The sequence below is a fragment of the Meleagris gallopavo genome, chromosome 26 (assembly GCF_000146605.3).
Source record: "Meleagris gallopavo isolate NT-WF06-2002-E0010 breed Aviagen turkey brand Nicholas breeding stock chromosome 26, Turkey_5.1, whole genome shotgun sequence".
NCBI classification, from domain to species: Eukaryota; Metazoa; Chordata; class Aves; order Galliformes; family Phasianidae; genus Meleagris; species Meleagris gallopavo.
In genome coordinates this window covers 5068690-5082361 of record NC_015036.2, presented here as the reverse complement: position 1 = coordinate 5082361, position 13672 = coordinate 5068690, and the positions used below count along the sequence as shown (strand labels likewise).

At 50.8% G+C, this 13672-nt stretch overlaps 1 long non-coding RNA gene across 3 annotated transcripts in view; it reads left to right on the top strand.

Annotated features, from left to right (window-relative positions):
- Positions 1-10228: 10228 nt before the first annotated feature.
- Positions 10229-13672, top strand: part of LOC109371022 — a 12863-nt gene continuing 9419 nt past the window's right edge. For 2 of the 3 annotated variants that reach the window (XR_004162031.1, XR_004162030.1), the window contains exon 1: positions 10229-10278. This is a non-coding gene — a long non-coding RNA (uncharacterized LOC109371022). The remainder of the gene's footprint in view (positions 10279-13672) is intronic. The other variant, XR_004162032.1, reaches the window with a different exon arrangement.

Here is a 13672-nt window from a genome sequence, read left to right as displayed (position 1 = left end):
CTAGAAGCCACTCATCTCATTTGTTATTTTATAGGAGCAGAATGAATCTCTCGGAGTGTGAGTCAGATGGCGACATTGAGATAGGCACCAATGGGATAAATACAACTGCTCTGACAAGAGAAATTCAGTATTGTCGCTTCCAGAAAGAGATCTGAGCGAGAGAGAGATGTCTGTGTGTGCAGCGTGGACAGAAAGAGAGTGTGATTTGTGTTGGAGAGAAGGGAGGGAGACGGATGCAGATTCACATTTCATGCGGTATGAAATCACTCTTCCGTTTTGATTAAATGCAGAGCTCCTTTAAAACGAAAAAGCCAAAATATAACCTGCAGACACTCGGTCATGACACAGGAGATCTGAAAGCCTCGTTGAATGCTTTATTTCCTCCTCCTACCGCCCTCGCTGTGAAACAGAATAAGGGAGAGGAAGGGCTGAGGATGGGGAGGGAGGGGTGCTGGGGGTGGGCAGCCTCAAGGAGCCCCCGCATGGCACTGCGTCCCATAGGGTGGGATGGCATGCAGGAAGGTGGGGATGCAGTGCTGTGGGTGCATCCTCAGCTAGGTGTAGGGACAGGGACAGCAGTGTGATGAGCACCTGTGGAGCTGGCCTGAAAATTCCCAGGGCAGAGCCATGCGGTTATGTCAGCCAGTTTAACAGGGACGAGCTCACTCCCACTGTAAGAGGACAAGTCTGTTAATTAGCACAGAGCACAGTAACCCATGGCACAGTCACTGTGGTTAGCAAATATATCTATTTAAGGAGAGAAGTGCATACAGGGACCTCTGCACCAACATGCAGTGCTCCCAGCTGGGAGCACCATGCCCCCAGAGGAGCTCTGGGCAGCATGGGGGCTCTCTGCAAAATATTTCATATTTTTACCCCCAAATCACCCTCCCTCACTCTGTAATTGCTCTTCTCTCGAAGTCCGTTGTTTGGTAATTAAATCAAACAGCACAAGAGCAGAAGCACCTAGCGAGAGCTGATCTGGCACACTATCAAAACCTCAGAGCTGCCAATCATTTGGTTTTCACGCACAGTTTCAGGCACTGCTCGGCGCTGATGGTGAGCAGATTGCTTCAGCTCTCTGGTTTCTGCTCCCTCACCCACTGCCCGTTGCTCAGAGTGGGATGGGGGCACGGTGGGACCGCTCGGGCAGCCATAGATGGGAGCTCTGATGTGGTTCTATTTGAGGGAGCATCTGAGCGTGGAGCCAAGTGACAGGACCGAGGTCCCCGTGCTGGTGCCGGGTGCCCACGGGTCGTGGAGCTGGCAGGGGTTGTGCTTTGCTTGCCTGGGACGCCCTCCAAGCACCGTGCAGTCAGAGGGAATTTTCAGCCTGAGTGGTGATTTGGCTTCATCCTGCAGGCAGCAGAAGGTTCTGTGCAGTGCTGGGGGACTCCAGCAGCTTGGGCAGGAATTGTGTCCTTAGGAGAGGTGGCACCAATGCGGCTGTGCTGGTGGGCGGGCGCCGGAGCCAACGCAGGTCCTGGCACACCTGTGGGCAGACACAGAGCCTCCCATCACCCCTCCTCAGAACTGCAGCCACCAGTGGAGACCATGGCAGGTGATTTTGGGTATGCCCAAAGGCTGATACTTCAGAGCTACAGCTTGCCTTTTTTTGTTGTTTGTTTTTTTGTTTTTTTTTTGGAGCAAGACCCATTGGAGAGTTCTTCCATACCCTGCAAAGGAAAATCTGTGCAGAACCCAACCTCCCGGGCACTGCTCTCCGCTCTGCCTCACAGGTGGGGGGCAGAAAGCAGGCAGCATGCTGTGGGGCAGAGCTTTGGGATTGCAAGGGGAAGGGGCCCATAGAGCATGAGAATGCCAAACCCAGCTCATCTTCCTTGGGCTTGGGGGCTTGGGTCTGCACGGAGCCAAGCGTCCCTCCCTCCGAGGGAGCTATTTATCTTGGGAGAAACAGAGGAATATTTTGTATCTTTGACAAAGCAGCACTTTACGGGCGCTTGACACTTTATTAACTAATCTCTGGTACTTGAGTAATTTATTATGTTTAAGCTGGTGCCATCAAGTCTCTCAGCAGTGTCCGTGTGCGCAGGGAAATAAATTAAAGACTGTCCAGAGCTACTTGGCTCATCGCTGTGATTGCTGGGCCAGCCTTATGGAGGGCTTAGGTGCTCTCCTCCCGCAAATTGGAAATTAGGAATTAATAAGGTGCCAGGGCTGTGAGCCCTGCTGGCTGCAGCTGGCGGAGAGGTGGTGGCTGGGCTGCACAGTGCTGTGGCCCCTATGGGCCCCCCAAGATGGGAGGGGGAAACCCAGTGCCCTGCCAGCGCTTCAAACATGTCAGTGGGATAATGTGGGTAATTACAGCCTGTCAGGCCACCATCAATCCCGGACAATATAATGGAAGAGCTGATATGGGACCTGATTAATAAAAAATTAAAGGAGATAATAAGTGCCAATCAACAGAGGTGCATGGAAAATAGTTCTTGTCAAACGGAGCTGATATCTTTTTGATTACATTACAAGTTTGCTTGATAAAGGTAATAATGTTGACGTAGTGCACTGCACCTTGTGCAGGCGGTTGAGTCGGTGCTCAAAGAATTTGGATTACAGAGATAAAACGGCTTGAAGAACAGCTGGCAGATGTCAATGGGATTAAAAACAGGCTGGGGGCAGATGCTCCTCTGCAACCATCAGTGTGGTGGTGGTGTGGGGTGCATGGCTTCCGCTGGCACCCCCGCCCTACTGCTCCCTGGGTTGGCTATTCTGCTCAGCCTGAGGAGCAAAGCATCTGGTTATTGGGGCTAAAGCCTTCAGGAGCTGCAGGAGAGCAGGCGATGAGCTGCGGTGTGCAATGGGGTACAGCCGATCAAATCCTGGGGGCCCCTTGGTGCTGGAGCTGGGACTGCCATCATTGGAAGAAGTGTAAAGCCCTTCTGATAGCAGTAGTAGCAACAAAATGCAAGTGGTCCCATCCATCTGTTTCCATGGCAACTCGAAAGTGCTCACTTTGGGGTGGAGGGATCAGCCCTCACCTCTGCGTGTGTGTTAGCGGTGGGCCGAGGCGGTCCTTTCCTTCTCGTGGCTGACATGAATTCTCAGGCAGGCTCAGAGGATAATTAAAACATGTACCGTTTAACGAATGACAACAATTGAAACTTTAATTACTCGGCCTGCATCTGTGGTTATTTCTTTTTTTTCCTCTCCCCAAATTGCCCGACTCATGAAAGGAAGTAGAAGGAGTAGGGAAGGGGACCGAGGGCAAAACCTGATTATGTTTATTAAGCCAATACAAAAAGTCAGCACCGTAATAATAATTAAATTAATTATAAAAGCAATTTACTACTGAAAATGTGATTTGACAGCTTACAGGCTCTTGCACTGATCCAGCGGCCGTGGTTTAACGTAGGCAGGATGCAAACCCACCCAGGAGAAACAGCAGAGAATTGTGATGAGGTGTCAGGTTGGGAAACCAAAAATGCCCTGAGCTCAGTGCTGCTGTGGGGCTGGGCTGTGTGGGGCACTGCCATGCCTGGAACACAGACGTGGGTTAGCTGTGAGGAAGCAATCCTGTTGTCAGAGGGCGGTGAGGCGCTGGCACTGCTGCCCAGAGAGCTGTGGTGCCCCATCCCTGCAGGCACTCGAGGCCAGGTGGGATGGGGCCCTGGGCAGCCTGAGCTGGTGGGGGGCAGCCCTGCCCATGGCCGGGGGTGGCACTGGGTGGGCTTTGAGCTCCCCTCCAACCTGAGCCATTCTATAACTCTACGAAAATGGGCATCTCGAACAACTTATTCATGGAAAATAATTGTGTGAGGATGGCTCAGTGTTTATAACCTTTCTCATACCAGGCAGAAGGTGGTTTACAGCTTTGTTGAAAAATAAAAAAAATAATCTACAGGAAGATGAGAAAAGAGCTGGCTTAGAAGTGACAAGTGTTTGGCCTAAACTGCTGGATCCGGAGAGCTGTTCAAAGGAAGCAGATTGCTTTCAACCAGAAACAGTTTGATTGAAAACCTTGTTTTCCATAGGAGAAAAAAAAGTTTTGACAAAACACTTTCATACGAGGCTCTCTCCTCTCTTGCTACCAGCGATGAGTGCTGCCTCTGCGCCTGCCATCAGAGCACTTCTCTTATCAGTGCCTTGGCAAGGCTTTAATTTGGGAGATGTGTTTGTGGAGGGAGTGAGGGAGTGTCACAAAGGGGGTTCCCTCTTCCTCGGTGCCTTCCTGTGTCCAACTGCTGGGCTTGGTGCTGGAGTCCGGGACAACCACCCATGGCATTGCTCCCAGCTTCCCTCTGACTGCCATGCACTGTGTGGGTCCGCGCCCTGCAGGCTGCTGGGCTGCGTTTTACAGTTTTTGCCTCCTCTTTTTTTTTTTTTCTAATGATGGAGGATGCTTTTGCCATGCAAACTAGGTCAGAACCTCAGCGAGGGGCTTTTCAAACACCCCGGGTTTTGAAGCTGGAAAAAAACAGTGCTTTTCTCCTCTCTCCCATCCCGCTCCCTTCTCCAAAGGCGCACTGATATCCAACCACTTTAAACCACCAGGTTTGAGCAGCAAATTATAAGTTAAATTATAAATAATGCCCAGCTTTCCCAGGGCTCTGCCTATTACGCGAGACTCGGAGCCGTTCCCCCAGCCTGTCTCTGCATCCAGGCCAATGCAGTCATTATGTCTACGGGGTGCCTGGCTGCATCGATCGCCTTGAAAAATGCATGAGCATCACTGAGCAGCGCCTGGAGCATGGGAACCTACAGCAGCTCAGAGGCAGCGAGGGGACCTGGGGCAGGAGCTGAGTTTCTGCAGGTTCCTCTCAGATCTGTGATGTAGGCACGCTGCACTTGTGTTGTTCTGTGCTTGCTGCTGGTGGCACGTGCAATCAGAGATCTAAAAAATGGGAAGGTCAGAGGAAGCTTTGGAGAGAGGATGCTGCTTGCAGCTCACACAGGGCTCAGGATCTCATTGAGGTTCAGAGCTTGTGGAGCTGCTTCTGCAGCTCACTGTGCATCACCCATGGGCTTGCATGTGGGTGTAATGGATGGGGAAGTGCAGGCTGGAAGGTCTCGGGGGCAGAGATGACAGCATGTGAGCCATCCGTCAGGTGCAAAGGCAAAGAAGTAACATTTCAGCTCAGTAATTTTTAATAATTTATGATTTTCTCTCGGTTCCCAGAGTGTTATTGCCTCTCTTAATATCATTTACAAATTACATGCGGTCCCATCAATTGTAGTAAAGGGAGGAAGTGTCTGGGAGATGCTCAAGAATCAAATGCTATAGAGAAGATGATAATTTATGAACCTGGGCAGGCTGCAGTGGTGCAGGGCCTGGGATGCTGCTCACACAGGCTGTCCCAGGGATGGGGTCACCGTGTAAAGGAGGGACATGAGGCTGCCACCAGGCAGGGCAGCTGTGTGCTCTCATTCCTCTATACCAACCTCCCTCCCCTGTCTCTATCTCTCTCAACCTTCTCCAGAGCTCAGGTACGTGAGCAGAGGTTGAGCATCATTAGCACAAGATGCAGGGTTGGCTCAGCCCTACACACTGAGGGCATTGGGTGGTGCAGAGTGGATGTAGTCCCTTGCGGGGGCTGTGTCTGGGGCTGCAGTGTAGGTCAGCATCCCCTGTTGGCAGAGACATCATCACCTGTTGCCTTGTCTCTCATAGTGAGTGTGCTGCTTCGCTGCTGTCGCCCAGCGGGGCTCGTTGCATGGGAACGAGTGCACACAAACCCAACTCTGCTGCTGCCAGCTCTGTCATTTGGCAGGGGAGAGGCTGAGCCCCTCCTACCCAACGCTGTTTTCTTGTTTGTCTTTTTTCTATCGTTCGTTTTTTCCTTCTTACTAGAAATAAAGAGCGAAAGAAAGGAAGAGAGTCAGCCCTTTTCCTACTCTTTTCCTCCTCCTCCTCATTAGCGCTGCATCCCAGGCAAGCTCAGGAAAGTGCAATTTCCTTTGTGTCACCAGTGGCACAGAAATCCTCTCCATGGCAACACGGCCGACGGCGGGCAGTGCTGGGCTCTGGGATGCCTGCAAGGCTCTGGGGGTGGCTGGGAGCAGGGGGGATCTGGGGACATGGAGGGGAGATGCTGTGTGGTTCAACAATCCAGGGCACTGCAGAACGCAGCATCCTTGGGGGGCTGCAATTGGGCGCTGGGCATCTTGCTGTTGGCAAAAGAAAGAATTTGTGGTGTCCCGCAAACTCTGAGCTGAGGTGTTTGTGGGGACAGCAGTTAGCCAGAGGATAGCTGGTCAGAGATCTGGATGCTTGGCTTGACCATGCCCACCAGCATGACACGGCCCTGGAAAAAGGGATATCCATCTGTCAGGATTGCAGTCATCGCTGGGGGAGTGAGAAGTGGACTCCTGGATGCAGCTGTGGGGCTGACCCAGGGCTGCTGTTGTGCGTTCATGCTGCCAGTGCTCCCACTGTGTTTCGCATGGGAGGAAACTCATAGCTTCCTCCTGGAGACTGCGCTGGGGAGGGGTGGAAATGATCCTCAGTGCAGCCTCCTACGGCATTCCTTAATTACCCTTCTCACAAGGTTCAGACACAAGCAAGTCTCTGCAAGCAAACAGCCCTTTGTTATCTAATAACTCACAGGGAACAGCGATTTGCATACAGCGAGAGGAACAGAAAGAAAAAAAAAAGAAGCAGAGGAAAATGCCTCCCTGTGAACATCACAGAAGCATTTGATGGCAATAACTCACCCTGGCCAATCTCCCTGTCTGGAGTTCTCCCTGAGTATCTGGGACGAGTGGGACTTGCAGTTCTCTCTTCTTGAAGGCACTGCACTTGGCAGAGCCTTTTAACTAAATTGAATGTCTCTGTCCTGCAAAAATCTGCTTACATGCTGCCTTTCATGCCAGCGCACCTGGACATGCTGGTGATTGCACTACAGAAGAGAAAAGCCAGATGAAAAAGCTTATGAAATGTCAGTAGAAATGTAAGTGGTCAAGAGCTGGAGTGCCTGTTCAGCAGTGGTTTTCATCCCAGATTGAGAGGAGGGAGTGAATGATCAGGGCTCAGTGTTAAACGTGGGATTTGCGTTGGTTTGTAAAGTTGTAAAGCTCAGTGTGGCACTGCTGAGTGCTCTGTGGACATGGAGCCAGGGGGAGAAGAGGCATTGGGCTGGGGCTGAGCTCACGGACTCTGTCTGCAGAGAGGGGCTGGCATAGGATTATTGAATCATTAAATTTGGAAAAGACCTCTAAGATCATCCAGTCCAACCATCCACCTACCACTAATGTTGCACGCTAATTGTCCATCAGTGGCACATCTCCACGTTTCCTGAACACCTCCAGGGATGGTGACTCCACCACCTCTCTGGCAGCCTGTGCCAGTGCCCGACCACCCTTTCAGAAGAGTTTTCCCTAATATCCAACCTGAAGGCACGGAAGGGAAAGGTTTTGATTCAAGTGCATATGCTTCGGTTTCACTAAATGCACAGAGGGGATCGCTGGACTCAGTGGAAAGGGACTGTCTTATCTGCAATTGGATTATTTTTAAGTGAAAAGACAGTAGCAGCTGCTAAAATGCATTGACTTGTTGAAAACATATAGATTTGGATAGCAATGCCATAGAGCGCTATCACTTAGGTGTCTCAGCCCATCTGCGTAAAGTAACTATTGATTTTGGTTGATATGCATTGATTCCAAGAAAACTGCCCTGCTTTGAAAATGAACTTCCAGGAGTTTCAAGGGAATATGCAATGCGCCGTCTCTCTTGCAGGGCTACCTTGTTTTGTTAAACGTGTCTCGCGTGTTTGAAAAACAGAAGCAAAGCCAAACAAATAGCTCGGAGGGAATTAAAATGCATCGATTCTCAGGGTGGGAATAATGGCCTTCGTTAAAAGCTTTTGGAGACGTTAACATACATTGCTTTGAATAAAGATCTCCCTCTGGCCCGCTGCTCCTGCACCTGCTACCGTGACAATTATTTGGATGGGAAGGTGGGGAGCTGAAATGCAGCCGTGCTGCTTCGGGGGTCCCTGTGTGCAGAGCCAGGACTCCAGGAGCCAGGGAGAGAATGGGAGGCACTGGGAAGCCTTGTTCTGCATGTCCCCCTGCCCTGGGACAGGGACTGTCTGTCTGTCCCTCACGGTCTGTCTGGCTGCTTGTCTGGCTGTACCTTGTGATCTGTCTGGCAATCCCTCGTGATCTGTCCACCTGTCTGTCCAGCTGTCCCTCGTGGTCTGTCGGCCTGCCTGTCCGATTGTCCCTCATAGTCTGTCTGGCTGTCTCTTGCTGTGTCTGCCTGCTCATCGGTTGTTCCTTGTGGTCTGTCTGCCTGCCTGTCCGTTTGTCCCCCGCAGTCTGTCTGGCTGTCCCTACAGGTGTGTCTGCTTGCCTGTCTGGTTGTTCCTCAAGGTCTATCTGACTATTCGATTGTCCCTTGAGGTCTGTCCAACCGTCTGTTCAGCTGTCCCTTGTGGTCTGTCTGACAGTCTGTCTGGTTGTCTCTCATGGTCTGCCTGTCTGCCTCTCATTGTCTATCTAGCTGTCTGTCCAGCTGTCTATCTGGCTGTTCCTCACTGTCTGTCTGGCTGCCCCTTGCTGTGTGTTCAGCTGTCTGTCCGGCTGTCTGTCTGGCTGCCCCTCGCTGTCTGTCTGGCTGTCCCACTGGAGGTATCTTTTCCCTCGCAGTCATTTTAATTGGCAGGGGGCGGTGAGCGATCCGGCAGCAGGTCTCAGCCAGCCTGACCTAACAGAGCCTTGCCGCTTGGATCAACAGGCAGAGAGTCCATATGGGAGACCAAGCCCTAGTCCTTCCAGCAAGTCCTTACTGTTAATTAAAGGTATTAATTGGCATGCAGCCTGCTTATTTAAAGAGGCAGTGGCCTCTGCAGTGCCTGGTGGTAATTACAGATACACGGAGCTGCTCCTAAATAAGTGATACAGGTGGGAGGATGGGCAGGGGGTTCTGCTAGCCCCAGCTCAGGGGCTTCTGCCCCTTTGTGTGCTCCTGGGGAGGACGGATGTTTCTGGAACTGTGCTTGGAGGTGGGGAGCATCAGCATGAATGCATGGCTGGCACTGGATCCAGCAGTACCCTGGCTCTTTTGCACCATTCCAGCACTTCAAGCACCTGAGGAGATGCAAGAAGGAGGATTTTATTGTTGGCTACTCCCCTGCCAGAGCCTCCGCCCCAACTTGGTTAAAGTCTGTGCAGTTCAATTTCTGAACGTAGTCTGGGAGCAACATGAAAATTAGATCTAATAATGAATGATTACAACTTTCAAGTTAAGTCTAGTTGGTTGACTAATCAATTTGGTTAAGTGAAAATCCATAGCAAATGAGTCAGCCGCAGTACAACATTTCTCCATCCAATTTAAATTAAAATCACCAACCATAATAATTTCACAATTACTCTGTGAGGATGCACCAGGGACTTGCCCCTTGAGAAAGAAAATGTCAAGGACTGCAGGAGAGACACCAGGGGCACTGGGAGCGTGGGGATAGGGATGGATGCTCCAGCAGTGGGGATGCATTGTTGGGTCTCTAGGTGACACCGTAGCTCCTCAGCACCAAAGCATAGCACCTCCCATCCCCCATCCCTACATGCAACCCCCAGGGTTTTGGCCATTATTTATAGCGATGGAACAGGGCAGTGCGAGAGGGGAGCCTGGTCCTGTAGATCAATTTGTAATTTTTCTTTTTCGCTGTGGCAAGAGTGTGAGGGATGTGAGCATTAAATCCCCAGGAAAGTCGCCTCTGCAGCAGTCTTTAGTGGTCTGCATTATTTATTTGTGTACAGTTGTGCTACACACTGGGCCCTACCAAAATAAATAAATAAGACCAGGGCAAGCTGTGTCCGTAGCAGAGCAGATGCTTGGGGGTGGGCCTCGTCCTGCACACAGGTGGGCTGCAGGGAGGGGTCTGGGTGCACAGAACCAGTTCTGCTTTCTGCTGGGTCCTCTGCCCCTGTTGTTTACAGCAGGTAATTAATGACCTGTTCACCCAGAAAGCAGAGGGCAAGATGACTCTGGTGGTTTAATAATTCAGTGCTCTTACAGAACTCTGTGCTTGTGCAAAACACTCAGGTGCACACTGCAGAGCAGCTGGCCTGGAAGGCTTTGCAGAGGTTTCTGTGCGTGGCTGTTGTAGTGGAAATGCTAAGTCATGGCTTGAAGCAGGGATTGAGCACCTGGGGGGAAGGCAGGGCCAGCCCAGGGGAGCTCAGGTGCATGAATGCAATGCACCTGAGAAACCAGAAGGGGGTGGAGGCAGGATCCATCCCTTCCCAGACTTCATTTAAAGGTTGCCAGTGGAAGCAAGCATATCTTGCTGGAGCTCCCTGCGTACCTGAGGCCCTCTGAAGGTAAGCAGCTTCTTTCCTTTGTTTTTGTGCCTGTTGCATTTGAGTGACTCCTCACTTGCTGTAGCCTAGGACCTTGCTACTCCGCTGTCATTGCTGCACTTTCTATCAGGTTACAGACGTGGTGTGTGCAGCTCTGCTGTTGGCATGCTGCTGTGCATGCATGTCTGGTGTGGATGTTTGCAGCAAGGCCTGGTCTCAGTGCAGCCTCACACTGTGCTGCAGTGCTGACAGGCTCTGCTTTCCTTTCTCTGCCAAAAGTAGCAATCGGATGGACGCCGCTTGTATGACCCACACAGGACTTTGTGAGGGCTGCCCAAATAAATAATAAAGCGTTTCCTCGCTGTTGTGAAAGAGCTCCTGTGGGAAAAGCATTTTGATGCATTTTGATAAAAGGGTCAGGCCGTGGCCAGTGGGAGCCAAGAGACATTTATTTAATGCCGCCAACACAAAGGGCACTGAGAGCAACGCCTGCCCACTCCCTAGCTGACATTTCTGCTTCTCATTTCCTGCGTTCAGGATGTGGTGGTTGTGCTGGGGATGTGTGAGGGTCACTGCCTTGCAGCCACCCCACCAGGCTTTGTGCCTTCTGCCTGCATCTGTTGGAAGGGGAGGGAGACGTGTGGCCCACGGAACAGACGGAGCCGTGGATTATTTGGAGCCTCTTGTATTAACTTCACAAATGCTGCATGTCTGCAGGCTTTCAGTAGTTGAATTCCTGGGTAAATGGATAAAAAATACGTCCTGTGGGGACTAAAGGCTTTGGGGAATAACTTATGCAAATCCTCCAATCTGGAAGCAGGTGGTAACAAGTTTTCTGTGGTTTGCCTCATGGTGATAGTGGAAAACATACGGAGTTGGGTGGTGTGGGACAAAAGCCTCATGAGGATGAAATCATGAAACCTGCTTGGCCCTGGGCACCTGACCCTCCCTTGGGAGGGACGGAGGCCATGAGGACATGACAGCCGGGTACCTGGGAAGATGGGAACAGACAAGCTATGCATTGCTTGCTTTATTTGTTGAGTGACAGAGCTGAAAGTAGGCACCACCAGGTCTGTAGTTGGGTTGCTCTGACCCAGTCCCTCCAGACTGCTCATCTCTAGCATTGCAGAGCTCAACTCATGTGGGAGTTCTGGGGCTGCAGGGGAAGGAGCCCAAGCTCCAGGTCTCTCTTGGTGTGAAGCCTCAGGTTTTATTGGGCAGCAGGAGCCGAGGTGTTGAAAGATGCATTATGAATGCAAGGTGTAGGGAACAGAAATTATTAAACTCACAGATAGCAACAGAGCTTCCTTTGTGAGCGGTGGAGATGGGAAATTATGCTGAAGCAATGCATTGCAAATCACCCAATGAAAGGCAAAGAAGGGCCTTTTATCCTCCAGGCCCTGAAGTTTTTCCGGTATCTTTGTATGCAGAGGCATTCCTTCAGGGGAGAAAGAGAAGCCAGCAATTTTGTGGCTGATTGGCAGGCTGTCCAGTGCCAATAAAGATATTTGTTTTTTCATAGAAGTGCTCACAGACTGAAATCTCGCTCTTGCATTTTCCATTACAGAGGAAAATGAAACTTGGAATGCTTTCTCCATTAGTGCTGCTTAGCCTCGGAGTAATAGCAGTGCTTGAGCGACTTGAAAGGAGAAACACTGTGCTCCAGCACAGCAACCAGAGCAGACATGCTGTGTGGAGCATGCTTAAATCACCAGGGAGCAGGGTACCCCAGGAAGTTCACCATTATGGCTATTCTTTTATGTTCTGGATCACTGGGGTGAGGTGGGGAACCGGCATTGGGAGAAAGGAGGCTGAGGAAGGGTTGGCGAGCACCGAGCATCCCGAGGTGGCTTTAGTGACCCATTCCATGAAGAACCTGGATGGTAGCGATGCTGAGATGGATGTAGGCATCCCTGCTGGGTGGCACAGCCCAGAGATGTGGAGTGAGACCCCCTACTGGTCCCCGTCCCAGTACGTGTCCCTGGGTGCTGCCCACTCCCACCACACTCCATTCTATCACCCCACATGCGCAGATCCCCGGCAGAGAGGAGGAACATCTGTTAACACAAATGCCTTCCTAATTTCTCCTTAACTCTCACTCAGCATCTGTGCTGAACAAGCCCCGTTCAGCTTGTACCGTGTTTAATTCTGGAACGGATTCAAAAGCGCAGCGGAGCCGGGAGCAGAGAGGAGAGAGACGCTAAATCTTTAATGGTGTGCCGAGTCAGAACTTCTGCCGGGCTCCGTCCTAATCACACGGGGGAGAATAACCAGAGACAGAATTTCTTAATAACAAACACCTTTGCAGCAGCTCATTAAATCACTGCATTTCTGAGGCACAGCAGGACACTTGTGTGAATAAATAGTGCAATCTCCCAGTCTTGAAGTATTTTCACATCTGAGTTATTTCCCCTGCATATGATCAGCTCTGTGTTGTTTTTTTTGGTGGTTTTTTTTTTTTGGCTCCCCATCTCCACCACGAACGGTTTTCGCTGATGAGCACAATTAACAAATGAGAGACAAAGCCGAAAAAAAAAACACATCTCCCCCCAGTTCTTTCTTTAATGTTTTAGAGTTGAACAAATAGCAGAGGAAAATGGAGTGAGGAGAGATTTCTGCTGATGATCTGAAGGCGCAGCTTTTTTCTCCTGTTTACTGCCTGTCTTTGTAGACAACAAAATGCCAAATGAAAAAGAAAGAGAGAAAAAGGGTGGCAAAATAAAAGGAGGAAGGAAAGAAAGACCCTCTTCAGGGTGTTTATCCAAGCAGCGTATTTGCTCATTTCCTATCCCAGCTCATGCATAACGCCAATGAGATGGAAAGAGCCTGTTTTGCTCGAGAGGTACCAACAAACTGGGAGACATGCCACACAATTGACTGCGGTGAAATAAATCGAGCAAAAGGTTCCCTTCCATCACCCTGGCTCTGCAGGGTTCACAGGAGGGGTGAACACATCCATCGCGCATGGCTGGGGCTGTGCTGTGGGTACTGAGCCTCCTGCTCAGCAGCACTGAAAACAGGGCAGAGCAAGTGTGTGTTTGTGGCTGAGGATGGCCAGGGCTGCAAGGAAATCAGGGCTGTGAGTAGAGTTTAATAGCACCATTGATTTGTGGTTATAAATGCTGCAATATATACATGTAGGGCAGAGGGTGTTTGAGGAATTTCTAGAAATTGAAGAGTTTCAGCAGTTTAATGGCAAAACCAGGCTGGGGGTTCCTTGGGCAGGGCTATGGGTACAAGGGGCAGGACTGGGGGTACTGCATGCTGGGCAGGGCTGTAATGTAGGGACTCTGCTGTGGAACAGAGGGCTCACTGCTGGCCTTCTCCTGCCTCCTCACCTCCACTTCCCAAGGCTTCCGGCCGCTGCTTTGTTGTATGATTTTATGGGAGGAGTTTTGTGTTATTATTATTTTTT